Raw genomic sequence first — 20,220 nt, forward strand, 5'->3', positions numbered from 1 at the left:
CACAATTACAAAAATCTATTTTCCAGCTTCCTGGCTAGCAAAACAGCATAGTCCCTAACCCTGTCTCCACCCAGGCCCATTCAACCTTTTGACAAATTGCCCAACTTGATCTGGCACAGATGTCCTCACCTTGAGACCAGAAGACACTCTTCCAGTGTCTGTTTCCAATGACAGAGCCCTGAACCATAGACAACTCCTATACTAAAAAGGCTACGCATACCAGTGCAATCTACAGTTAAGGCATCCAGTAATGTCAGTAACATGGATTTCCTGTGTTTTGTTTCATGAGAGTAGTAGTACATTAAATCAAATACTTTGTTAACCACTTACAGACCGGACCATTTTGCTGGTCAAAGACCAGACCACTTTTTGCGATTCGGCACTGCGTCGCTTTAACTGACAATTGCGCGGTCATGCGACGTGACTCCCAAACAAAATTGACGTCCTTTTTTTCCCACAAATAGAGCTTTCTTTTGGTGGTATTTGATCACCCCTGCGGTTTTTGTTTTTTGCACTATAAACAAAAATAGAGCGACAATTTTGAAAAAAATTCATTATTTTTTACTTTTTGTTATAATAAATATCCCCCAAAAATATATAAAAAAACATTTTTTTCCCTCAGTTTAGGCCGATACGTATTCTTCTACATATTTTTGGTTAAAAGAATCGCAATAAGCGACTATTTATTGGTTTGCGCAAAAGTTATAGCGTTTATAAAATAGGGAAAGTTATGGCATTTTTATTAAAAAATTTTAATTTTTTTTTTACTAGTAATGGAGGCGATCAGCGATTTTTATTGTTACTGCGACATTGCGGCGGGCACATCGGACATTTTTGACACATTTTTGGGACCATTGTCATTTATACAGTAATCACTGCTATATAAATGCAGTGATTCCTGTGTAAATGTCCCTGGCAGTGAAGGGGTTAACCAGTGGGTGGCAGTGTAGGGGTTAAGTGTTCCTAGGGGTGTGTTACTAACTGTGGGGGGGCTGGGCTTTCATTTAGTGAACACTGATCTCTGCTCCAATCACATGGAGCAGAGATCAGCGTCACTAGTTGCTAGGCAGAATGGGGAAATTATGTTTACACGGCATTTCCTCCATTCAGCCGTCCCGTGAGAGGATCGCGGGTATGCCCGTGGCGATTGAGTCCGCGGGACCCGCGACCGGACTCACGGGGGAGCGCTCGCGATGACAGGGCGGCATTAAAGATTGGACGTACCTGTATGCCAATATGCCTGCCCATGCCATTCTGCCGACGTACATCGGCGCGCGCCGGTCGGGAACCGGTTAAAGTGATACTCAACACACACTGTTTCATTTACATTGTCCCTTCTATTTCTCTATGTGGATGATGGCACTGCAATTATTTTAATAAAAACAGATATCTAAGTACCTTTTTCCTAATCAGTATATAGCTGTTACATGACCCAGCTCTTTCCCAGTCTGCCTGCAGGGAAACATAAGCAGTGGGAGCTTCTATTGCTCTGCTTCTGGTCATCACAAAATAAAAAATAAAAAACAGCCTTTGGAATACAGAGTAAAAATAAATAAATAATACATAACATCAATATTTTATTTTAAATTGTCATATAAATATATATTTAAAATCAAATATTTATTATTTTGTGGCAATAACATGGTGTGGGTGGATTTCTGCCGGTAACAGGCTGTGTCCTGCCCCCCCCCCCCCCCAGCTTGTGTCTTAGAATAAGAGGGAGGTGAAATCTCCATCAATCTACATGAAAAATCCAGCCTCCATTGTGCTTAGCTGGTTAGGTGGCATTGAGGAGAGGGGGAGTGTGTTGTCATTTACCACTGTGTATACACCCACATGTGTGACTCTATAGTCACATGGGTTGTTCAGATGTGACAGGGAGGAAATGCTCAGCATACAAATTCACTGAAAACTGAGCATGTGCAGAGTTGCCACCACAGTAGCAAAATAGCTAGTTGAACTTGGGACATGAACAGGAGGTGGCGATAGAGAGCAGCAGGATCAACCAGTTTTTTTTTCAGAATACAGAAAACAAATTTCATAGTACCTGAGTGAGTGTGTAATACAGTACTTGTTGATCCTTTTTTATGATGAGAGTTTAGTGACACTTTGAAACAGAAATATGAAGACATACAGTGATTCAAATATATCACTAAAGTATTATAGCAAAAGATATGTACAGACATTAAAGGAGTTCTATGGTCATGACATACACAATCATTTTATATTATCAGAATTGTAATGACAATACAAACAATAGCTAAGCATCGACAATGCCAAATAAGCCTAAAGGAAAACTTCCTTATCTGCTGTGAGTTCTGCCTGTCTGCTGGTCATCTCTTTCCACAACTTCCTGAATTCCCTGCATGCTTTGCACCTTCTCCTCTGTTAATTTCTTTGCTTTACTTTCTATTTCTAAAGATATAAAAAATAAAAATATTCTGTAGTACTTACTGTGCTGCCCCTGAAACTCACCTCTCAGCACCTCTATAGATCAGAAGGCAGACTCTGTGAAATGTGCGACACAGTGGTACCTACTCACGAGACATTATGAATATGTGTTACAAAATTCAAGGAATGTGCGGGTGGGGCTTTACAAAGTAAGTTTACTAACTTTCTGATTCAAATGAATAGGCGTAGGGTAGAAATAATTGAAATACAAATTGAAAATGAATATACGATTTTAACCACTTTCACATAGGTTTACATCATAGTGAAGATATCTGTATGATGCCTGCAGCTATAGGCATCATCCAGATATCTTCTTTTTTTTTTTCAGTTGGCGAGTGCCTCTGTAGTAAAAGCCATCCTAGCAGCTGTTTAGCCTCTGGATTGCTTTTACAAGCAGTTATCAGAGCTGCACAATTCTGGCCAGAATGAGAATCACAATTTTTTGCTTAGAATAAAAATATCACGATTCTCATGAGGTAAAATCTTACACATTATACAAAAAAAAAAATGGTCTGATGCTGCGTATACACGACCGGACTTTCCGGCAGACTAGTTCCGAAGCAATCAGTCCGTCGGACATTCCGATTGTGTGTGGGCTAATCCAATCATTTTTCATTTAACAAATCAGACGGACCTAGAAATAGAACATGTTTCAAATCTGTCTGACGGACTTAATGCCTATCGGGAAAACCGTTTGTCTGTAAGCTGGACCGACAGACCAAATATGGCGCAAGGGAAGCTATTGGCTACTGGCTATTGAATTTCCTTTTTTAGTCCTATCATACAGTACGTCATCACGTTCAAAACAAACAGACTTTTGAAAGGACTTAGTCCGTGTGTGGGCAAGTCCGTTCATTCGGAAGTCCATTGGAACTCCGCCGAAAGTCCGTCGGACCTTTTCTGCCGGAAAGTCCGGTTGTGTGTACGCGGCATAACTTTACTGGTTAGGTTTTTATTTTGTTTTTTTTAAATTCATTAAAGTATTTGTTTCCAAAAAAATTGCATTTGAAAGACCACTGCACAAATACAGTGTGACATAAAATAGTGCAACAACCACCATTTTATTCTCTAGGGTCTCTACTAAAAAATATATATAATGTTTGGAGGTTCTAAGTAATTTTCTAGCAAAAAAATAATGATTTTAACTTGAAACCAACAAATGTCAGAAAGAGGTTTAGTGCTTAAGTGGTTAAACTCTATAACTTAAAACATGCAACCTGTAGAATTTTTTAAACCTCGCCTATGGAGATTTTTAAGGGTAAAAGTTTGTCGTCATTCCACGAGTGGGCGCAATTTGAAGGCTCGGGGCTTAAGTGGTTAATGACAATCCAATATAAGCTTAATTGAAAAATCTCCTTTCAAGCTATCAGTTCTGCCTGTCTGCTGGTCATCTCTTCCCACAACTATCTGGATTCCCTGCATGCTTTGCAGCTTCCTGTACTGACTCCGCCTCCTGAAACTCCACCTCTGTAGTTCAGAAGGCAGACTCTGTGAAAGGTGTGACACATCAGTGCCTCCTATAGGCATAGTGACTATGTGTCCCAGAATTCCAGGAGGTACATAAGAGGTGTGCAGATCTTCACAAAGTACATTTACAAACGTCAAGATCATTCAGATTATTAGAAGTAGGTTCATAAAAAAAAAAAATGTGTTTGCTTTATCTTTCTGGCTCGGGTCTAAGTCAAAACAAAATAACGCACCCCTGCATGTGCAGATGCTCTATGGCATGTGCATGCATGCTCAGCATCTTGCAAACTCCCTTTTGGGATGTGTGAATATCCAACCCAGGAGATGTTGTGTATGTGGACACACACCATGGGGTCTCTGACAGGATAGAGAACTGCCAGAGAGACATGGCCCATCTGTGCATCTCTTCCAATACACCTGGTGCAGCTTCATGGTGTGTCTGCGCATGCGCCAGATCTTAATTATTTTGATGTTACCATTAACCACTTGCTGACCGCAATACATACAATATATTACCAAACATATTGGGACACCTGCCTTTACATGACTTTAATGGCATCCCAGTCTTAGTCCATAGGGTTCAATATTGCGTTGGCCCACCCTTTGCAGCTATAACAGCCTCAACTCTTCTGGGAAGGCTGTCCATAAGGTTTAGGAGTATGTCTATGGGAATGTTTGACCATTCTTCCAGAAGCGCATTTGTGCAGTCAGGCACTGATGTTGGATGAGAATGCCTGGTTTGCAATCTCTGCTCTAATTCATCCCAAAGGTGTTCTATCAGTTGAGGTCAGGACAGTCAATTTCCTAAAACTAAAATCCAAAACTCGATCATCCACACAAATGCTCGGTATCGTGCAACCCTAGTTTTCAGCCAAGGAACCTGCCATCTTGACCTATGAACTTCAACTGCTATGATGCTGCACATGTGATCAGTTAATGACACTAACCATTTGATGGCTTGACAGTTTGATTGAGGGCACAACCAATGTGACAGGTACATTCCCAGCACATGTGAGGAATGTAACTGTTTTTAGAAACTATTAATAAAGATGGGTTTAGTTCACCTTTAACATCTATTGAGTTTCTATTGATATTTGTTGAAGAAAGTTCACATCCTGTTCTCCTAAACACATAGGAAGTGAGTAGGGTGAGTTTCCACCATATGGACAGTAAAAAAAATAATAATAAAAAAAAATGTCATAGCGCTTCTAACACTTTTTTCTTCTATAAATAAAGTGGTTTTATTTTCTGGTGCTCCTCTAGAGAGACTCCACTCACTTCCTGTTCCTCTGACCACACTACCAGGAAGAATCTCCCCAGCAGGGGGCACAGACAGAGATCCTAACTACTTCCTACTTTATTCAAAACTAGAAAAAAAGGTTTGGCCGCCGAGCTGATTCTTCAATTGGTTTCAGATGCAGGCGTCGGCATCTTAGGTAAGGGAAACCGGGCTAATGCAGCATGGGTTCCCCATCGGCTCTAAGACTGAGAATCGAGCGATCAAACACTGCTGATCACTCCGTTCTCAAAGATCCCATAGCAGAGAGCTAGTGACTGTCTGTTACTCTTAGTGGGTTGCTCAGAGGCTGAGCCAGGTGCCCGGGACTCTCCCTCATGGGCTGAGACAACAACGGACACCATTGGCTCCCACTGCTGTTAATCAAAGTCAGTGCGGGTGGTGCTGAATCAAGGCTCTGTGTCTGAATGGACACACAGAGCAGCTTGGCTTGGGTGCTCCCATAGCAAGCCACTTGCTGTGGGGGAAGCACTCGGCAGGAAGGAGGTGCCAGGAGCGGTGAAAAGGAGCCAGAGAAGAGAAGGATCCGGGCTGCTCTGTGCAAAACCAACTGAACAGAGGAGGTAAGTATAACATGTTTATTTATTTTTTTGAAAGTGAGACTTTACAATCACTTTAAGAAAGTTGCATATCCTCATTCTTCCAGCAGTTGCAGTGGACAGTCCTTCCATTATACTGAAGGGGTTTCACATGACATATTCACACCTCTTGAAATTTTCCACATTTTGTCATGTTACTACCAAAAATGTAAATGTATTTTATTGGGATTTTATGTGATAGACCAACACAAAGTGGCACATAATTGTGAAGTGGAAGAAAAAAATTAAATATCTGAAAAGTGTGGCATGCAATTGTATTCAGCCCCCTTTACCATGGAAGAGGAAGAAGGAGAAGGAGAAGGAGAAGAAGAAGACCAGTCATATGTGGGCATGTGTGTGCAGCTCCGCTCATTTAGAAAGTCTGACGCGTTATTTTAGAATGACCCAGTCATTGCTATTCACAGATACTCTCCATCCAATCTGACAGAGCTTGAGAGGTTTGGCAAAGATGAATGGGACAAAAATGTCACTCTAGATGTGCAAAGCTGGTAGAGACATCCTTAAAAAGACTTGCAGCTGTAACTGCAGTGATAGGTGGTTCTACAAAGTATTGATTCAAGGGGGCTGAATACAAATGCACACCCCACTTTCACATATTTATTTGTAAAATTTATAATTTTCCTTCCACTTCACAATTATGTGCCACTTTGTGTTGATCTATCACATAAAATCCCAATAAAATAAATGTACGTTTTTGGTTGTAACATGACAAAATGTGGAAAATTTCAAGAGGTGTGAATATGTCATGTGAAACCCCTTCAGTATAATGGAAGGACTGTCCACTGCAACTGCTGGAAGAATGAGGATATGCAACTTTCTTAAAGTGATTGTAAAGGGGTATGAATACTTTTTCAATGCACTGTAGTTGGCCAATCTCACTCTTTTTTGCAAGATGTTATAATAAAAAAAAAAAGAAAAATCTGGCCTCCTCCTCCCCTTATAGCCAGCCAATCACGTTCCTTTCTTGCAAAATGTTAAAGTGACACTAAACTCTGGTTTAAAAAAAATAAGTGTTCTGTTTAGGTATGTTTTCCTAAAGCGCTTGTTACCACAAAATTGTTTCAAAAGTGTCCGATCTGTCCACCGCAATGAAGCAGTACTGCTAAAAAAAGAAAAAAATCGCAGATTTCTGCCACTACTAGTAAAAAGAAAAAAACTAATAAAAATGCCATAAATCTATCTCCGATTTTGTAGACACTATAACTTTTGCACAATCCAATCAATATACGCCTTTTTGGATTTTTTTTTTACCAAAAATATGCAGAACCATATATCAGCCTAAACTGATGAAGAAATGTGTTCTTTTTTTTTTTCATTTTAAATTGGGTGATATTTATTATAGCAAAAACTATTGTTTTGGTTTTTTTTTTCAAAATTGTTGCTCTTTTTTTGTTTATAGCGCAAAAAATAAAAACCGCAGCAGTGATCAAATACCACCAAAAGAAAGCTCTATGTGTGGGAAAAAAAGGACATTCATTTTGTTTTGGGTACAGCGTCGCGCGACCACTTAGAACACCCAAACATTATATCTTTTTTTTTACATCACCCTAGAGAATAAAATGGCGGTTATTGCAATACTTTCTGTCACACCGTATTTGCGCAGCGTTCTTACAAGCGCACTTTTTTTTGGAAAAAATACACTTTTTGGAATTGAAAAATAAGACAACAGTAAAGTTAGCCCAATTTTTTTTTTATATTGTGAAAGATAATGTTACGCCGAGTAAATTGATGCCCAACATGTCACGCTTCAAAAATACGCCCGCTCGTGGAATGGCGGCAAACTTTTACCCTTAAAAATCTCCATAGGCGACGTTTAAAAAATTCTACAGATTGCATGTTTTTAGTTACAGAGGAGGTTTAGGGCTAGAATTATTGCTCTCACCATAACGATTGCAGCAATACCTCACATGTGTGGTTTAAACACCGTTTTCATATGTGGGCACTGCTCACGTATGCGTTTGCTTCTGTCCGTGAGCTCGGTGAGACGGGAAGCATTTTAATTTTTATTTTAACACTGTTCTTTTTTAAAAAACGTGTCACCTTTTTTTCCTAAACATCCCTTGTAATAGAAAAAAAGCATGACAGGACCTCAGATCTCCTATTTACACTAAAATGCAAAAAAAAAAAAAAATGGTGTATATATATATATATATATATATATATATATATATATATATATGAAATAAAAAAAAATAAAAACATTTTTACTTTAAGAGCTATGGGTGGAAGTGACGTTTTTGATGCCGCTTCCACCCTGCAATGGTGGCCATCTTCCCCTCACTCGTCTCCATACCAAGCCAGGAAGAGAACCCGATTGTCTCCGCCGCTACCGACAGCTCCAGTAAACGGTGGAGGGCACCGGAGAGTGGCGAATCCACTATTATCAGAGACCGGACCGCTCACTGAAGAAGAGGATACCGGGTTTATGGCAGCTAGCTGCTGCCATAACAACAATATCCAGCCTTCAAAATACTGATGTAAATCGGCGTGAGCCGGTCCGGAAGTGGTTAAGCAGCGCTATCACATATTACATATTCATAACATTTCTGTTGTTGATGTGAGAACACATACAGTTGCAATAAAAAGTATGTGAATCCTTTTGGAATGATATGGATTTCTGCACAAATTGGTCATAAAATGGGATCTGATCTTCATCTAAGTCACAACAATAGACAATCACAGTCTGCTTAAACTAATAACACACACAGAATTAAATGTTACCAAGTTTTTATTGAACACACCATGTAAACATTTACAGTGCAATAAAAAATATGTGAACCCTTTGATTTAATAACTGTTTGAACCTCCTTTGGTAGCAATAACTTCAACCAAACATTTCCTGTAGTTGCAGATCACACGTGCACAACGGTCAGGAGTAATTCTTGACTATTCCTCTTTACAGAACTGTTTTAGTTCAGCAATATTCTTGGGATGTGTGGTGTGAATCTCTTTCTTGAGGTCATGCCACAGCATCTCAATCGGGTTGAAGTCAAGACTCTGACTGGGCCACTCCAGAAGGCGTATTTTCTTCTGTTTAAGCTATTCTGTTGTTGATTTACTTCTATGCTTTGGGTCATTGTCCTGTTGCAACACCCATCTTCTGTTAAGCTTCAGCTGGTGAACAGATGGCCTTAAGCTCTCCTGCAAAATGTCTTGATAAACTTGGGAATTCATTTTTCCTTCGATGATAGCAATCCGTCTAGGCCCTGACGCAGTAAAGCCGTCTCAAACCATGATGCCCCCACCACCATACTTCACAGTTGGGATGAGGTTTTGATGTTGGTGTGCTGTGCATCTTTTTCTCCACACATAGTGTTGTGTTTTTCTTCCAAACAACTCAACTTTGGTTTCATCTGTCCACAGAATATTTTGGCAATACTGCGGTGGAACATCCAGGTGCTCTTGTGCAAACTGTAAACGTGTAGTAATGTTTTTTTTTTTTTGGACAGCAGTGGCCTCCTCTGTGGTATCCTCCCATGAAATCCATTCTTGTTTAGTGTTTTACGTATCGTAGATTCGCTAACAGGGATGTCAGAGACTTTTGAAAGTCTTTGGCTGACACTGTAGGATTCTTCTTCACCTCATTGAGCAGTCTGTGTCATCTTTACAAGACACCCACTCCTAGGGAGACTAGCAGCAGTGCTGAACTTTCTCCATTTATAGACAATTTGTCTTACCATGGACTGATTAACAGCAAGGCTTTTGGAGATACTTTTATAACCCTTTCCAGCTTTATGCAAGTCAACAATTCTTAATTGTAGGTCTTCTGAGAGCTCTTTTGTGCGAGGCATCATTTACATCAGGCAATGCTTCTTGTGAAAAGCAAACCTAGAACTGGTGTGTGTTTTTTATAGGGCAGGGCAGCTGTAACCAACACCTCCAATCTCATCTCATTGATTGGACTCCAGTTGGCTGACACCTCACTCCAATTAGCTCTTGGAGATCTCATTAGTCTGGGGGTTCACATACTTTTTCCACCTGCACTGTGAATGTGCATGGTGTGTTCAATAAAAACATGGTAACATTTAATTCTTTGTGTGTTATTAGTTTAAGCAAACTGTGATTGTTTATTGTTGTGACTTAGATGAAGATCGGATCACATTTTATGGCCAATTTGTTCAGAAATCCATATCATTCCAAAAGGGTTCACATACTTTTTATTGCAACTGTAGGTGATAGCAGCAGATCTCTGTTCACTTTCCTCTTTTATGTTTACATTTTATTTTATTATATTTGTTTTTGTTGATAAATACAGATATATCACGTACCATTCGGTGACAGCACGCAACTTGCATATATGTTTATTTTACTGTAATATTTTAAATTTGTGGCTATATTTTGTACTCTGCTCCTCCATGGATGATTAGCTGTCATTGTCATTCTGTCATGCTTCTTGGATGGTACAGCACTAAGAAATTGGCACTTCTCTGATCTGTCCCAGAAGTACTTCAAAAAGAAGGTGAAGGAGACAGAGTACACGAACCAACCCCCCCCCCCCCCCGGACCGCTACAATTGCTGAGTGAGCACTATCAGCCCATCACCCATGGAGGTAAGTACAGTGGGGAGGGTGCTGGGTGACAAGGTTGTCTTTTTATATATTAGATAAAGGTGAGTACATTTTGTAGTCTGGTCTGGAGTGCTCACTTGAGAGCTGCTGGTGCTTTCAGAATGAAATTTAAAATGCAAAATAATGCCCTATAATCTCACCCCACCTGCCCTCCTTCCACCCCCTGCACTTGCCCCGAGAGTGATTATAGGTCATTGCCCACACAGCCAGTGCAACGGATTTGAAGAGGTCTCTCTCCAATCTCCCCCCTCATTCTCCTCTCAGCCCCCCTCCTTCTCTCCCTCCCCCTCTCTCTCACTCCCACCCTCTCTCTCTCAGCAAGACCCCTTCCATCCCTCTCTCTGCCCCCTCTGTCTCTCTGTTCCCCTCTCTCTCTCTCTTTGTTCCCCCTCTCTCTCTGTTACCCTCTCTCTCTCTGCCCCCCCTCTCTCTCTCTGCCCCCTCTCTCTCCCCCTCTATTTCCCTCTTTGCCCTCTCTCCCTCTCTGCCCCCTCTCCCTCTCTGCCCTCTCTCTCCCTCTCTGCCCTCTCTCTCCCTCTCTGCCCTCTCTCTCCCCCTCTCTCTCTGCCCCCCTCTCTCTCTGCCCCCCTCTCTTTTCTCTGCCCCACTCTCTCTCTGTTTCCTCTCTCTCTGTCCTCTCTCTCTCTGGCCCCCACTCTCTTTCTCTGTCCCTCTCTCTCTCTCTGTTCCCATCTCTCTCTGTTCCCATCTCTCTCTCTCTGCCCCCTCTCTCTCTCTCTCTCTCTGCCCCCTCCTCTCTCTCTCTGCCCCCTCTCTCTCTCTCTGCCCCCTCCTCTCTCTCTCTCTCTCTCTCTCTCTCTCTCTCTCTGTCCCCTCTCTCTCTCTGCCCCCCTCTTTCTGTCCCCCTCTTTCTGTCCCCCTCTCTCTGTCCCTCTCTCTCAGTAGTTAAATGTTGACTATATATACACACCTTACATAATTATCACTATCCCTACTATTCTGCAATAGTCAAGAGCTGTTCTGCCCTAACTTCCTCTTGAATTTTACAGCATAAATCCAGAGTTTTTTTTTTTACGGTATGGGAAGTTAGAGAAATGAGAGGAAAGTGTCACCAGGGCAGAAAGACCCAGGGGAACAATAAAAAAGTAGTTATAACCCATTCTATAAAATCTGACAGTTTAAGTTCTAACCCTTCTCCAAAGTTTTAAAAGATAACAGCACCTTCAAATAATGTGCACTTATCTTTGTATGCCCCACTTCCCTGACCTAACCTAGCCCACCCTCCATAAATGCACAGTTACCTGATCCAATGAGTGCAGCCTTCAGTGTTTGTTTAACCTCTTCCCATCCGCCCACAGCCTATAAATGGCAGATGGGAAGCAGCGCCGATGCTGGTTAATTTACCTGTATGCCAGCTCACATCTTTTCCACCCGGGAGCTCAGTGATTGCTGTGTCCCCCAGACACAGTCGATTATTACATTACATTATCGCTGTGTCCAGGTGATTACATGGTCTTTTACCATGTGATTGCTGTGTCCAATCACAGCAATCACATAGTACTCAATGAAAACCAAATATAAACATAAGTTCTCTCTGCTCTCACACGGATCGGTTTTGAGAGTAGAGAGAATTGCTGCTACAGGCTGTATGTATATAACAGCCTGTCAGACTACATTTTCACTCACAGACTGCAGTGTCCCTGATTACTGCCCCCACCATAATACAAATAAAAAGTGCAGCCAGCCCCTGTCACCTGTCCCAGTGTTACCAGTGTTCATAGAACCATACCAAGCCCTGATTAACCCCATATGCCATATCAGCACTCTGATCACCGCCATGCACTGTACCAGCATCCTGATTACCTCCATACACCATACCAGCATCCTGATCACTATCAAGCCATACCAGTGTCCTGATCACCGCCATACCAGTGTCCTGATCACCACCATACCAGTGTCCTGATCACCGCCATACCAGTGTCCTGATCACCGCCATACCAGTGTCCTGATCACCGCCATACACTATACCAGCATCCTGAGCACCGCAATACCCTATAGCAGCATTCAAATCATCCTTATATGCCATACCAGTGTTCTGATCACCACCATATGCCTTAGCATCATCCTGATTACCACCATAACCCATATCATCATCTTGAAAACGAGAACCCTCCAGCAATTTGGGGACTATTATAGGCACTTCAGACAAAAGAAGCCCCCAGAAACAAAAATTATAAAACAGTATAAATTGTATTACATATCAATATAAAAGCCTTTAAAAAGAAGGTGGCTTGTACATATGTGTATATTGGCAGATCGCACATAGGGCTGCCAAAACCTGTGTACAGAGTAAAGAGCTGCTCATAAATAGCTGGAGCCCAGCCCTGACATCTTTTATGTAACGTTTTCAATTATACATAGATGTTTGGGAAGCCATACCTCCTTGTAATAAAGCACAGTGACGTTATTTTACAATTCCTTTATTCTAGGGACAGAGCGATACGTGAGATGGAGTTGAAATGGTGTTCAGAACACCCAGCTGATATTCCATAAACATGCAGGGTTCCATAGATGTTAATGCATTGAGCAGAAAGCTGGGGCAGAGGCCTCATCTAAATAGTGAGAAAATCTTTATGTCACTTCAAGACGAATAAGCTGCTGTAGCTGACTTGATTTTGAAGGTACATGCTTGGAAGTTGTCATCCTTATCTTTTACTATTTACAAAGTCACTGATCTGAAACTAGTGTTTTGATATCTGCTGTCCCAACACATGAATGCACCAGAAATACAGCAACAAAGTAAGAGGCCACAGTACACATTCTTTATCGCATATGGCGACAGGCATACTGCTCTAGTGCCCAAATTTAATCTCCATTTATTAGCTACCCCCTCCAAATAAAAAAGCTAAATGTAATCTAAAATAAACCATTAGGAGAAAAAAGTAAAAAAAAAAAAAAATAACTCATGCACGCCCCCTCCCCAGCTTCCAGCAGAGGTGAGGGTGACATCACTGGGCCTTCCAATAGAATTATGGAAAGCTGCACAGACTATGGAGTTTTTTTTTACTGGAGAGTGCAAAATCTGGTGCAGCTCTGCATAGAAACCAATCAGATTTCAGGTTTTACTATCACAGCTTAATTGAACAAGCTGAAGTTAAAAGCTGATTGGCTACCATACACAGTTGCACTAGATTCTGAGTGCTCCAGTTGAAGACTTGGTTCACACCTATGCATTTTTCAGTGCATTTTCAGTTTTGCAGAAACACACTACAGTCCATTTAACATGGTTTCCTACAGGTCTAGTTCACATCTGTGCATTTTATGGAAAGGGCCAGGGATGTTTTCCTGGTTTTGGGTTACATAGACTTCAATGGATCAAAAATATGTATTGAAAAACGCAAAAATGCACCTGGAATATGCAAACTGCAACCTGCATAGGTGCGAATCAAGCTTGATTCCCACCTATGCATTTTTAGGCCTCATGCACACGAGACGCAGTTAAACGCGCGTTCAGATGCAGTTGGACAGTTTTTTCAACTGCCCCTGAACTCATTCAATGTTATCCTATGTGTCCATGCACACAGTCTCGTTTTTTTTCCGTTTTTATGCAGTTGCGTTTAATCTCGTTTTTCCAGAAGCAAAAAAATGCGTTCAGAAGCAAAAATTTCCACGTTTCAGACACAAAACGCGGCTAAACGCGGCACCCGCGTTTAGCCGCGTTTGCATTTATATGCGTTTTTAAAGGTGACCTTTTTTTTTACATTAAAAATCTCAAAAATGATTGCAAATGATGAAAAACCATTAGAAAAATATTTTAAACAATTGCAATTGCAAGTGGACAATCCACAACTTGTGGCAAGTGACATGGCAGGTGGCAAGTGACGTGGCAAGTGGACAATCCACAACTTGTGGCAAGTGACATGGCAGGTGGCAAGTGATGTGGCAAGTGGACAATCCACAACTTGTGACAGGTGACGTGGCAAGTGATGTGGCGGGTTATGTGGCAAGTCACGTGGCAAGTGGACAATCCACCACTTGTGGCAGGTGATGTGGCTGGTGACGTGGCAAGTGGACAATCCACAACTTGTGGCAGGTGGCATGGCAGGTGACATGGAAAGTGGACAATCCACATCTTGTGGCAAGTGACGTGGCAGGTGATGTGGCAAGTGACAAGGCAAGTGGACAATCCACAACTTGTGGCAGGTGATGTGGCAAGTGACGTGGCAGGTGATGTGGACAATCCCCAACTTGTGGCAGGTGACGTGGCAAGTGACGTGGCAAGTGGACAATCCACAACTTGTGGCAGGTGACGTGGCAGGTGATGTGGCAAGTGGACAATCCACAACTTGTGGCAGGTGACATGGCAAGTGACGTGGCAGGTGATGTGGCAAGTGACGTGGCAAGTAGACAATCCACAACTTGTGGCAGGTGATGTGGCAAGTGACGTGGCAGGTGATGTGGCAAGTCACGTGGCAAGTGGACAATCCACAACTTGTGGCAGGTGATGTGGCTAGTGACGTGGCAAGTGGACAATCCACAGCTTGTGGCAGGTGGCATGGCAGATGACGTGGAAAGTGGACAATCCACATCTCGTGGCAAGTGACGTGGCAGGTGATGTGGCAAGTGACGTGGCAAGTGGACAATCCACAACTTGTGGCAGGTGACGTGGCAGGTGATGTGGCAAGTGGACAATCCCCAACTTGTGGCAAGTGACGTGGCAAGTGGACAATCCAAAACTTGTGGCAGGTGACGTGGCAAGTGACGTGGCAGGTGATGTGGCAAGTCACGTGGCAAGTGGACAATCCACAACTTGTGGCAGGTGACGTGGCAGGTGATGTGGCAAGTGGACAATCCCCAACTTGTGGCAAGTGACGTGGCAAGTGACGTGGCAAGTGGACAATCCAAAACTTGTGGCAGGTGATGTGGCAAGTGACGTGGCAGGTGATGTGGCAAGTCACGTGGCAAGTGGACAATCCACAACTTGTGGCAGGTGACGTGGCAGTTGGACAATCCACAACTTGTGGCAGGTGATGTGGCAAGTGACGTGGCAGGTGATGTGGCAAGTCACGTGGCAAGTGGACAATCCACAACTTGTGGCAGGTGACGTGGCAGTTGGACAATCCACAACTTGTGGCAGGTGATGTGGCAAGTGACGTGGCAGGTGATGTGGCAAGTCACGTGGCAAGTGGACAATCCACAACTTGTGGCAGGTGATGTGGCTGGTGACGTGGCAAGTGGACAATCCACAGCTTGTGGCAGGTGGCATGGCAGATGACGTGGAAAGTAGACAATCCACATCTCGTGGCAAGTGACGTGGCAAGTGATGTGGCAAGTGACGTGGCAAGTGGACAATCCACAACTTGTGGCAGGTGCCGTGGCAGGTGATGTGGCAGGTGATGTGGCAAGTCACGTTTTTTTTTACACTGTGGTTGCTTAGCAACCAGATATATACAGTGAAAAAAATGGGAAAAAAACGCAAAAAGCAAATCGCGGCAAAAACATGGTAAAAACGCTGTACTTGCGTTTTTGATGCAGGTCCATTGACTTCTATTACATGCAAAACGCTGCATTTTGCATGAAAAAAAGTCCCCGACCCTTTCCAAAAACGCAGAGGCACAAAAATGCATTGATGTGAACATGTTCCATAGGAACCCATGTTAAAAATTTCCTTGCATTTCTGCAAAATGCATCTAAAAATGCGCTAGTGTGAATCGAGCCTTAGGCTGGATTCACACCTATGCATTTTTAGTGCTTTTTGCATTTTGTAGGTTTGCACTACAGAACGTGTTCCATAGGAAACCATGTTAAATGGACTGTAGTGCAAATCTGCAAAATGCAAAAAGCACTAAAAATGCATAGGTGTGAATCCAGCCTTAGCCCTTGCACACACGGTCGGAGAATCCGTCGGAATGTGTCCTTTCGGACCGTGTCGTCGGATAATCCGACTGTGTGTGGTATGCAGCGGACTGATTCCGTCGGACCCAATTTTCCAACATGTTGAAAATATTTCCCGACCAACTGGTCCGATCGGACATACTGTAGGGAATTTTGATCGGACCAAGTGCCACGCATGCTCAGATCAAATTCCTACAACAAAGCTATTGGCTACTAACCTGAATGTAGTCCCATCGTAATGAAATTACATCATCACGTTCTGAAAGATCGGATTTTTCTCCAACTTTGTCCGACCGTGTGTATACAACAGTTTCGGACAAGATCCGACGGACAAAATCCGACGGGCAAAATCCGACGGATTTGGTTGTGGAAATCTCCGACTGTGTGTACAGGGGCTTAGAGTACCCCTACTCTGAATTATGGAGTGCAGGGGCACCTGTGGGGAGGGGAGTGCTAGATGGACTAGCAGATTTAACTTCACTAACAAACTGAAATAAAATTACAGCTAATACATAGTTACATAGTTAGTCAGGTTAAAAAAAAGACAGATGAAGACAAAAGAAGATAAAAAACTCCAGCAAAGCATGCTCCAATTTGCTACAGCAGGGGAAAAAATTCCTTCCTGATCCCCTGAGAGGCATATTTTCCCCAGATCAACTTTACCTATAAATGTTAGTGCCCAGTTATAATAAGTACATTTAGGAAATAATCCAGGCATTTCTTAAAGCAATCTACTGAGCTGGCCAAAACCATCTCTGGAGGGAGTCTATTCCACATTTTTACAGCTCTTACTGTGAAGAAATCTTTCCGTATTTGGAGATTAGATCTTTTTTCCTCTAGATATAAAGAGTGTCCCTTTGTCCTCTGTGATGACCTTAAAGTGAATAACTCAACACCAAGTTCACTATATGGACCCCTTATATATTTGTACATGTTGATCATATCCCCCCCCCCCCCTCTTCTCACGAGAGAATAAATTCAGTTCCTCTAATCTTTCCTCATAGCTGAGCTCCTCCATGCCTCTTATCAGTTTGGTTGCCCTTCTCTGCACTTTCTCCAGTTCCCCGATATCCTTTTTGAGAGCTGGAGCCCAAAATTGAACTGCATATTTCAGATGAGGTCTTACTAATGATTTGTATGGGTCAAAATTATATCTCTCTCTCTCTCTCGAGTCCATACCTCTCTTAATACAAAAAAGGACTTTGCTTGCTTTGGAAACCACAGCTTGGCATTGCATGCCATTATTGAGCTTATGATCTACCAAAAACCCCAGATCCTTCTCCACTATGGATTCCCCCAGTTATACTCCCCTAGTATGTAAGATGCAGTTACAGTAAGGCTTCATGCACACGAGACGCTGTTAAACGCGTGTTCAGAGGCAGTTGGACACTTTTTCCAACTGCCCCTGAACTCATTCAATGTTATCCTATGTGTCCATGTACACAGTCCCGTTTTTTGCCGTTTTTATGCAGTTGCGTTTAACCTCGTTTTTCCAGAAGTAAAAAAATGGGTTCAGACGCGAAAGTTTCCACGTTTCAGATGTAAAAAATGCGGCAAAACGCGTAGTTTATAAGCGTTTTTAAAGGTGACCTATTTTTTTAGATAAAAAATCTCTAAAATGGTTGCAAATGATGAAAAACCATTACAAACATATTTTAAACAATTGCAATTGCAAGTGGACAATCCACAACTTGTGGCAAGTGACATGGCAGGTGGCAAGTGGACAATCCACAACTTGTGGCAAGTGATGTGACAGGTGAAGTGGCAAGTGACCTAGCAGGTGACGCGGCAAGTGGACAATCCACAAATTGTGGCAGGCGACGTGGCAGGTGACGTGGCAAGTGACCAGGCAGGTGACGTGGCAAGTAGACAATCCACAACTTGTGGCAGGTGGCATGGCAGGTGACGTGGCAGGTGACGTGGCAAGTGGACAATCCACAACTTGTGGCAAGTGACATGGCAGGTGACGTGGCAGGTGACGTGGCCGGTGGGCAATCCACAACTTGTGGCAGGTGGCGTGGCAGGTGACGTGACAAGTGGACAATCCACAACTTGTGGCAGGTGGTGTGGCAGGTGACGTGGCAAGTGGACACTCCACAACTTGTGGCAGGTGATGTGGCAATTGACGTGGCAGGTGACATGGCAAGTGGACAATCCACAACTTGTGGCAAGTGACGTGGCAGGTGAGGTGGCAAGTGACGTGGCAAATGGACAATCCACAACTTGTGGCAGGTGACGTGGCAGGTGATGTGGCAAGTGGACAATCCACAGCTTGTGGCAGGTGGTGTGGCAGGTGATGTGGCAAGTGATGTGGCAGGTGACGTGGCAAGTGGACAATCCACAACTTGTGGCAGGTGACGTGGCAGGTAATGTGGCAAGTGACCTGGCAGGTGACGTAGCAAATGGACAATCCACAACTTGTGGCAAGTGACATGGCAGGTGACGTGGCAGGTGACGTGGCAAGTGGACAATCCACAACTTGTGGCAAGTAACATGGCAGGTGACGTGGCAGGTGACGTGGCCGGTGGGCAATCCACAACTTGTGGCAGGTGGCGTGGCAGGTGACGTGACAAGTGGACAATCCACAACTTGTGGCAGGTGGTGTGGCAGGTGACGTGGCAAGTGGACACTCCACAACTTGTGGCAGGTGACGTGGCAGGTGACGTGGCAATTGACGTGGCAAGTGACATGGCAAGTGGACAATCCACAACTTATGGCAAGTGACGTGGCAGGTGAGGTGGAAAATGACGTGGCAAATGGACAATCCACAACTTGTGGCAGGTGACGTGGCAGGTGATGTGGCAAGTGGATAATCCACAGCTTGTGGCAGGTGGTGTGGCAGGTGATGTGGCAAGTGGCGTGGCTGGTGACGTGGCAAGTGGACAATCCACAACTTGTGGCAGGTGACGTGGCAGGTAATGTGGCAAGTGACCTGGCAGGTGACGTAGCAAATGGACAATCCACAACTTGTGGCAGGTGACGTGGCAAGTGGACAATCCACAACTTGTGGCAGGTGATGTGGCAAGTAACGTGGCAAGTTACGTGGCAAGTGGACAATCCACAACTTGTGGCAGGTGCCGTGGCAAGTGACACGCTAAATACAAGTACACTGCTGCTCTCACAGCTGCTGCTACTCACTCTGGTCTCACAAAATTGCTGAAATAGTTAATAATACTGTTTTTTGAGCTTGGGGAGGGTCTATGATGTTAGCTTAACTAAACGCTTCTAGACTCAAACGCGGTAAACGCCGCTAAATCGCGGTAAAAATCGCGGCAAAACAGGCGTTTCAAAACGCAGGTTTCGGCTGGGTTCCCATTGCAGCGATGCGGGAACGCCGCGAATCCGCTGCGGGTTCCCGCATCGCATACCTCCCGGCGGCAGGTCACACTGCCCTATGTGAACTGCTGGGAGTGTCAGTGAAAACTTTAATGACACCCCCAGATCAGTTCGCATATTGCAGTGTGAAAACCCATGCGATCCAATTCTGCTGCGGACCAAAAAAGGGTCCTGTGCGAGTTTGGGCCGGGTGTGATGCGAATTCAGCCATACTATCTGTATGGCTGAACTCGCATCGCACAGAGATCGGATGTGATTTGCACTGCAGTGTGGTGCGAATCACATCCGATTCTCGCCACCGCTGCAATGTGAACCCAGCCTTCAGCTTTTAAAAACATGTGTCCAGCAGAGTTTGCATCTGCGTCTCCTGTGCATGAAGCCTACGTTTTTTTTCTCCCTTTTGGAATAAAGGTTTTACATAAATAAATTAAAGCTGATCACTTGAAGCACTCCTGTCCTGTCAGTGTTAAATAGTTTGTCTCATCACTATAACTGATATATCTGCAGGAGAGGTTGCTCTTTTGAAAAACAACAGACTTAGTGGCTGGATCAACAGATTAAAACTTAAAGGAGAAGTCCAACCTGAGCTCATTTTGCACTCCTGTGACCCGTTTTCAGTCCGCTCTCTGCTGATGTCACTGGAATC

The sequence above is a fragment of the Lithobates pipiens genome, unplaced genomic scaffold (assembly GCF_037356315.1).
Source record: "Lithobates pipiens isolate NorthernLeopardFrog02 unplaced genomic scaffold, aLitPip1_a1.2 Scaffold_8, whole genome shotgun sequence".
In the NCBI taxonomy this organism is placed as follows: Eukaryota; Metazoa; Chordata; class Amphibia; order Anura; family Ranidae; genus Lithobates; species Lithobates pipiens.